This window comes from Arachis hypogaea, chromosome 11 (genome assembly GCF_003086295.3).
Source record: "Arachis hypogaea cultivar Tifrunner chromosome 11, arahy.Tifrunner.gnm2.J5K5, whole genome shotgun sequence".
Taxonomy (NCBI): Eukaryota; Viridiplantae; Streptophyta; class Magnoliopsida; order Fabales; family Fabaceae; genus Arachis; species Arachis hypogaea.
This window is the reverse complement of record NC_092046.1, coordinates 129,188,437-129,196,523: the sequence shown is the minus strand read 5'-3', so window position 1 is coordinate 129,196,523 and position 8,087 is coordinate 129,188,437. Positions and strand designations below refer to the sequence as shown.

The window sequence follows — 8,087 nt, the reverse complement described above, 5'->3', positions numbered from 1 at the left end:
AATTTCTAATGGAGGACCTTGTTTCAGTCATGAAACTTTGAGTGGTTTTGATTAGATCAGAGACAATGGTTGTTAGGTCAGAGAGGTTTTGCTTAGAATTCTCTGTCTGTTGCTGAGAAGATGATGGAAAAGGCTGGCTATTGCTAAACCTGTTTCTTCCACCATTATTGTTGTTGAAACCTTGTTGAGGTCTCTGTTGATCCTTCCATGAGAGATTTGGATGATTTCTCCATGAAGGTTTATAGGTGTTTCCATAGGATTCTCCCATGTAATTCACCTCTTCCATTGCGGGGTTCTCAGGATCATAAGCTTCTTCTTCAGAGGAAGCTTCCTTAGTACTGCCTGTTGCTGCTTGCATTCCAGACAGACTCTGAGAAATCATATTGACTTGTTGGGTCAATATTTTATTCTGAGCTAATATGGCATTCCGAGTATCAATCTCAAGAACTTCTTTCTTCTGAGCTATCCCATTATTCACAGGATTCCTTTTAGAAGTGTACATAAATTGGTTATTTGTAACCATTTCAATGAGTTCTTGAGCTTCTACAGGCGTCTTCTTCAGATGAAGAGATCCTCCAGCAGAGCTATCCAATGACATCTTGGATAGTTCAGACAGACCATCATAGAAGATTCCTATGATGCTCCATTCTGAAAGCATGTCAGAAGGGCACCTTCTGATCAATTGCTTGTATCTCTCCCAAGCTTCATAGAGGGACTCACCATCCTTCTGTCTAAAGGTTTGGACTTTCACTCTAAGCTTGCTCAATTTTTGAGGTGGAAAGAACTTTGCCAAGAAGGCATTGACTAGCTTTTCCCAAGAGTTCAGGCTTTCTTTAGGTTGTGAATCCAACCATGTCCTAGCTCTGTCTCTTATAGCAAAAGAAAAAAGCATAAGTCTGTAGACTTCAGGGTCAACCCCATTGGTCTTGACAGTGTCACAGATTTGCAAGAACTCAGCTAAGAATTGATGAGGATCTTCCAATGGAAGTCCATGAAACTTGCAATTCTATTGCATTAGAGAAACTAATTGAGGCTTAAGCTCAAAGTTTTTTGCTCTGATGGCAGGGATTGAGATGCTTCTCCCATAGAAATCAGGAGTAGGTGCAGTAAAGTCACCAAGCACCTTCCTTGCATTGTTGGCATTGTTGTTGTTTTCGGCTGCCATGGTTTCTTCTTCTTTGAAGAGTTCTGTTAGGCCCTCTAAAGAGAATTGTTCTTTAGCTTCTCTTAGCTTTCTCTTCAAGGTCCTTTCAGGTTCAGGATCAGCTTCAACAAGAATGCTTTTATCTTTGCTCCTGCTCATATGAAAGAGAAGAGAACAAGAAAGTATGGAATCCTCTATGTCACAGTATAGAGATTCCTTGAGGTGTCAGAGGAAAAAAAAGAATAGAAGGAGGAGGTAGATGGAGGAGAATTCGAACATATAAAGAAGGAGGGAGTTCGAATTGTACCTTGAGGAGGAGTCTTAGTCCCTTAAATAGAAGGATGTGAGGATAGGGGAAGAATTTTCAAAAATTAATTAAAAGATTTAAAAAAAAACATTTGAAAATTTGATTGAGATTTTTGAAAACTAAGATTGGGAAAGAAATAAAGTGATTTTTGAAAAAAAGATTTTAAAATTAGAAAAAGATATGATTGAAAAAAATTAATTTTGAAAAAGATGTGATTGAAAAGATATGTTTGAAAAGATATGATTGAAAATCAATTTAGAAAAAGAAAGTTTTTAAAATTAAAGTTGATTACTTGACTAACAAGAAATTAAAAGATATGATTCTAAAATTTAAAGTTTGATCCTTTCTTAATAGGCAAGTAAAAATTTGAAAATTTTGAAGTAAATCTTTAATTATAGCAAGGATTTTTGAAAATAGTAAAAATAAACATAAAATGAAAAGAAATTGATTTTGAAAGAGATATGATTGAAAAGATATGATTTGAAAAAGATTTGATTTTGAAAAATTATGAAAACTTGAAAAAAATGTGAATTAAAAACAAAATCTTCCCTCTAGTGTCATCCTGGCATTAAACGCCCAGAATGGTGCCCATTCTGGCGTTTAACGCCCAAAACTCTACCTTTTTGGGCGTTAAACGCCCAGCCAGGTGCCCTGGCTGGCGTTTAAACGCCAGTTTTCCTTCTTCACTGGGCGTTTTGAACGCCCAGCTTTTTCTGTTTGATTCCTTTGCTGAATGTTCTGAATCTTCAATTCTCTGTATTATTGACTTCAAAAGACACAATTTTGAAAATATTTTTGAATTTTTAATGATGAGAAATAGTAAAAAATGCAACTAAGATCAACTAAACAATGCATGCAGGACACCAAACTTAAAAATTTATATACTAAGGACTATAACAATGTAAAAATGCATGTAAGAAACAACAAAACATACAAAACAAGAGAATTTAAAGATCAGAGCTATGAAATCATCAAGAACAACTTGAAGATTAATGAAGACACATGCATGAAAAATGCAAGAAAAATAGAAACATGCAATTGACACCAAACTTAAAATTAGGCAATTGACTCAAACAAAAAACATAAAATATTTTTGGTTTTATGATTTTAAAATTTTTTTTGTGATTTTCGAAACTTATATGAAAAGGAAATAAAGAGAATCAAAACTTTTAATAAGAATTCCAGAAATCATGCAATGTTAGTCTAAAGCTTCAGTCTAAAAAGATTAGACATGTTTGGCCAAGCTTCAGCAGGACATTACATTCAATAGCTAAATTGATGAGAATCAATCAGCTTTTGTGATGATAAGAACATCACCTTGAAACTCTAGAATTCATTCTTAAAAATGCTGAAAAAAAATACCGAATCTAAGCAACAAGATGAACCGTTAGTTGTCCAAACTCGAACAATCCTCGGCAACGGCGCCAAAAACTTGGTGCACGAAATTGTGATCATCAACAATGGCGCCAAAGACTTGGAGCTCTCAAACGTAAATCACACTTTGTCACAATTCCGCACAACTAACTAGCAAGTGCACTGGGTCGTCCAAGTAATAAACCTTACGTGAGTAAGGGTCGATCCCACGGAGATTGTCGGCTTGAAGCAAGCTATGGTCATCTTGTAAATCTCAGTCAGGAAGATTCAAATGGTGATGGAGGATTGATAATTAAAAGATGAATAAAACATAAAATAAAGATAGAGATACTTATGTAATTCATTGGTGGATTTCAGATAAGCGTATGAAGATGCTTTATTCCCCTTGAACTTCTGCTTTCCTATTTCCTTCTTCCAATCATTCATACTCCTTTCCATGGTAAGCTTTATGTTGGGCATCACCGTTGTCAATGGCTACATCCCGTCCTCTCAGTGAAAATGGTCCTGATGCTCTGTCACAACATCGGCTAATCAGCTGTCGGTTCTCGATCATGTCGGAATAGGATCCATTGATCCTTTTGCGTCTGTCACACGCCCCACAATCGCGAGTTTGAAGCTCGTCATAGTCATCCCTTCCCAGATCCTACTCGGAATACCACAGACAAGGTTTAGACTTTCCGGATCTCAGGAATGGCCGCCAATAATTCTAGCCTATACCACGAAGGTTCCAATCTTAGATTAGAAACCTAAGAGATACGCATTCAAGCCATTGCTAGTAGAACAGAGGTGGTTGTCAGGCACATGTTCATAGGTAAGAATGATGATGAGTGTCACGGATCATCACATTCATCAAGTTGAAGAACGAATGAATATCTTAGAGAATAAATAGACTTGAGTTGAATAGAGAAACAATAGTACTTGTATTAATTCATGAAGAACAGTAGAGCTCCACACCTTAATCTATGGTGTGTAGAAACTCCACCGTTGAGAATACATAAGAACAAGGTCCAGGCATGGCCGTGAGGCCAGCCTCCAAACGTGTCTAAGACTTATTCAAAGATCCAAAGTATATCAAGTGTGTGAAATACAATAGCGAAAAGTCCTATTTATAGAGAACTAGTAGCCTAGGGTTACAGAAATCAGTAATTAATGCAGAAAGCTTCTTCCGGGCCCACTTGGTGTGTGCTTGGGCTGAGCATTGAAGCTTTCATGTGTAGAGACTTTTCTTGGAGTTAAACGGCAGCTTTTGTGCCAGTTTTGGAGTTAAACGCCAGAATTCTTGAGCTGACTTGGAACGCCGGTTTGAGCCATCAAATCTCGGGCAAAGTATGGACTATTATATATTGCTGGAAAGCCCAGGATGTCTACTTTCCAACGCAATTGAGAGCGCACCAATTGGGCTTCTGTAGCTCCAGAATATCTACTTTGAATGTAGGGAGGTCAGAATCCAACAGCATCTGCAGTCCTTTTTCAGCCTCTGAATCAGATTTTTGCTCAGGTCCCTCAATTTCAGCCAGAAAATACCTGAAATCACAGAAAAACACACAAACTCATAGTAAAGTCCAGAAGAGTGATTTTTATTTAAAAACAAATAAAAATATAATAAAAAGCTAACTAAAATATACTAAAAACATACTAAAAACAATGCCAAAAAGCGTATAAATTATCCGCTCATCAGGGCCACATTACAGTTCCACAGGAGCTCAGTTTCAAAAGGAGTGAAAGGAAAGGTGATACCTAACTTGTAACACCCTAACTACCAAAGCTCACACTTCCGGCTGCGCGACTCTGATAGTTCGGACATTACGACGACTTTTATATTATTTAATACTAAAATATGAGCCTGTTTAAAACTTTAAGTCGCAATACCGATCCAAAAATACTTTCGTTCGATAACGTACACCCACAAATACCATACAACTTACAAAAGCTCATAAAGAGTACATCCATATATATATACACATATATATATAAATAATATTACAAGCATAATCCAATACAATTCCTATCCCTCTTACAGACTATATCAAGATAAAGGCGAGGGTATAATAAACCATAGCTAAAACAATACAGAGCATCACAACAACAATTAAATAAGCTCTTCGTAACTTCTGCGCCCATATCCTGAAAGGGGAAAAATGTAGGGGGGTGAGAACATCATCCTCGAAAGGGTTCTCAGTAGAGGGTTTTTAGGAATTACTGTAATAGGATACGTGAAGATAAACCGTACCAGTGATTCATAATCGTCTTATGCCTCTTTTCAAAAACAACGGTTTACAATGAAAGTAAAGTAGGAAATCTTTTCGGAAAGAAGAACCGTTCAATTCTCAAAAAATCAAAAGCCTTTCAAAACGGTTTATCTATGCGGAACCAAAATAGCCTTTCATAATTTTATTCCAAACCAGAAACACAAAACCGAAATCAACCATCAGTTCATCTCTTTCCAACCACGGCCCTAGGCCCAAACAATCCAACCAACAACCAATCACCACAATCCAACAGAGTCCCAGATGCAAACACAGATAGGAAGTTCAAGCACAAACAAACAGTTATTACAAGTAGAACAGTTAGCAATTAATCACATAGGCAAACCAAGTATAATATGCACACCCAACCAATGTCACACAAATGCATATGATGCATGCCTGTCCCTAGTGGCTGATGATATCATCTGTTGGTTATAGAGCCAACCCGACAAGTCCTGGTAGCTAACCATTGGACTGTCCCTCTGTCGTGCATCCCCAACTCGAGTTATACTCATCATAAACTTGATCATAATCATGATCCATATCCATCACCCTCACTGGTGAATATTTATCCATCACCATCACTGGTGAATATTTATCCATCACCATCACTGGTGAATATTTATGGGGGCGAGCTCATCCGGGTCTTTCACAGTGCCTGGCCACACTTACCACATTGGGTTAACAGAGTTTCGAGTCTCAACCTGGAGCACATGGTGGCTAGCCATTGCTACTACCCAGGGAAACCCTCATCTCCAATAGTGGAAGTGCAAAAATCACAATTATCAATAATTCAGCATATACATGCATTCATTCTCATCCATGGATCAACATCCATCTCAGCCATCCGGCTTACGGTTCAGTCCAGAACCAGCCAATATTCATAATCATACATAGCCATTCCGGCTCATAATAAAACAGCACTTCCACATTCAAAATCATCAAATTCATGAAATCGGCATTTAAGCCATAAATCATTTTCTCAATTCATTTCACTTTGAAATCGAGTTTCAACTCTTTTCAGCCTTGGCTTTAAAGATCTCATTTCTCAAATTATCTTAGGCTCTTAAGCCAGTTTTACTCAAAGTAAATTCCCTTTTTAAAACAAAGCCGCTCTCGGCATCCTCTTTCCAAGACTTCCAAAACCATGGAAAGTTAAAGATTCAATTTGGGAACAATCAAAATCGCCCATTCCACAATGGGATTTTATAACAAAGTTTCTCGGCAGAGTCCCAAGTCTTTAGGGAAGGTCAACTTATATAAATTCCTTAAAATTCATTGAAACCTTTAAAATCATAGATTCCCGGTTCAAGTAAATAAAACTGAATTTATTATGAAACCGATCATACAAAATCACAAGTTCCAACCCGGTCCAAAAATCAACTCATTTGAAACGGAACCGGTTCATTTGAATCAAACCACTTTCAGGTTTCTTTTGGAACCCATTTTCCTAACTCTTCCAAAATGCCTCAAACTTGATTACTCAATCAAAAGTCTAAATTCCTTTAAAATCACTAAAAGCTCCTTTTTATATTGAAATCAATATTAGAGCATCATTCTTTCCTTCAGTGATTCAAACTGTACAAATAGTTCGTTTCTAAATAAGCCGAACTCAACGCATAAAGTTCATTAAATAAATTAAGCTTGAAAACATAAATATTCTCTTAATAAATCAATTAATACGATTTCTCAAATCCAACCCTTTTTTTTAAATAACTTTACAAACAAGAGTAGGATTTTGTAGAAATTTCGGCAGCACCTCCCCTAAAACTTGGACTTTTGCCACCCGGTTCGGGTCCCAACTAAACCGTTTCTCATTCCTTTTCAACAGCTCAAAACCAGAAATCAATTCAAAAGCAAGCTAAATCCAACAGTCGCCTCAATGGCAAACCTCAAGGAAACCATTTCAAAAATTAACTCAATATCAACCGATTTAACTCATCTATAAAGCTTTAAAGAATCGGTTCAGCAATAAATCATTTGTCCGAAACCAAGTCAATTAAAGTAACCCAGGCTGAATTTCAAGAGCATTCTATCTTTCACATCATCAAAATAATTGACTCAATTCAAACCAATCCTCAACAGATTAAACTCATTTCAAATATTTAAAGAATCAACTTCAAACATTACATTTCACAAGCCACACAACAATTCAGCCAAACCAATATCCATAGTCATTCGGGTCAATCAATTGATACATAAGGCAGATACAATTACCAAATACACAATATCTCACATCAGTACCCATATGTAATAATTCCAATAATAAACTATAGTTTTTGGAAAGCGCCCCTACCTCAAAACGCAATTCCATAATCCAAACGCCTCATCAAGCCCATTTCCGCCTCAACTCGAAATCACCGGCAACCAAAACCTCGGCTCTACTTGTTACAAAATCAGAAACAGCTACAAGCGGTATAAGCAAACCGGATTCTAACTCCTAACACAATAATACCGCAAGACCTTAATATACATAACAAGACATTAACGTGGAGGTTTCGAAACATAAAATACTCACTGAATTAACAAAACAGCCGCAGCTCCATATCAACCTGGTAGCGGCTGCGTCAGCCGCCTCAAGCGGCAGCGGCAATATAAGACTCCGATAACCGCGACTGCACAACAACGTCATGACGATAAAGACCCATGAATAGAAAGGAATGAAGACCAAATGCAAGGACCCTTACCGGCAGTGGTTTTCCGGTGGCTAAGCTGCATTCTCCGGCAGCAGAAACGGTAAAAGCCTCGGCGGTGGTTTTAGCAGCGGTGGTAAGAACAGCAACCCAGGGGTGACGGCGACGCGGCTCCACCACCAGTGACCGAGGAGCGTGACAGAGGCGTTTCCCCCACTCAATGGCGTCCTCTCCTTCAAACCGGATCGAGGCAGACCTCCAGTAGTGGCGAGGCAGCAGCTTCGAACAGCAAGCCACGGTGATGGAGGACTTCGGCGATGGTGGAAGGGCAGTGGAGGACCCGCGACGGCGGAGGCACGACCGCAGAACAGGAACCCCCTTTT

At 38.2% G+C, this 8,087-nt stretch overlaps 1 non-coding gene across 1 annotated transcript; it reads left to right on the top strand.

Moving 5' to 3' along the window:
- Positions 1-652: 652 nt before the first annotated feature.
- LOC112726085 (small nucleolar RNA R71) lies at positions 653-760 on the top strand. The gene has a single exon (XR_003165153.1). It is a non-coding gene; the product is annotated as a small nucleolar RNA R71 (small nucleolar RNA).
- Positions 761-8,087: the final 7,327 nt, after the last annotated feature.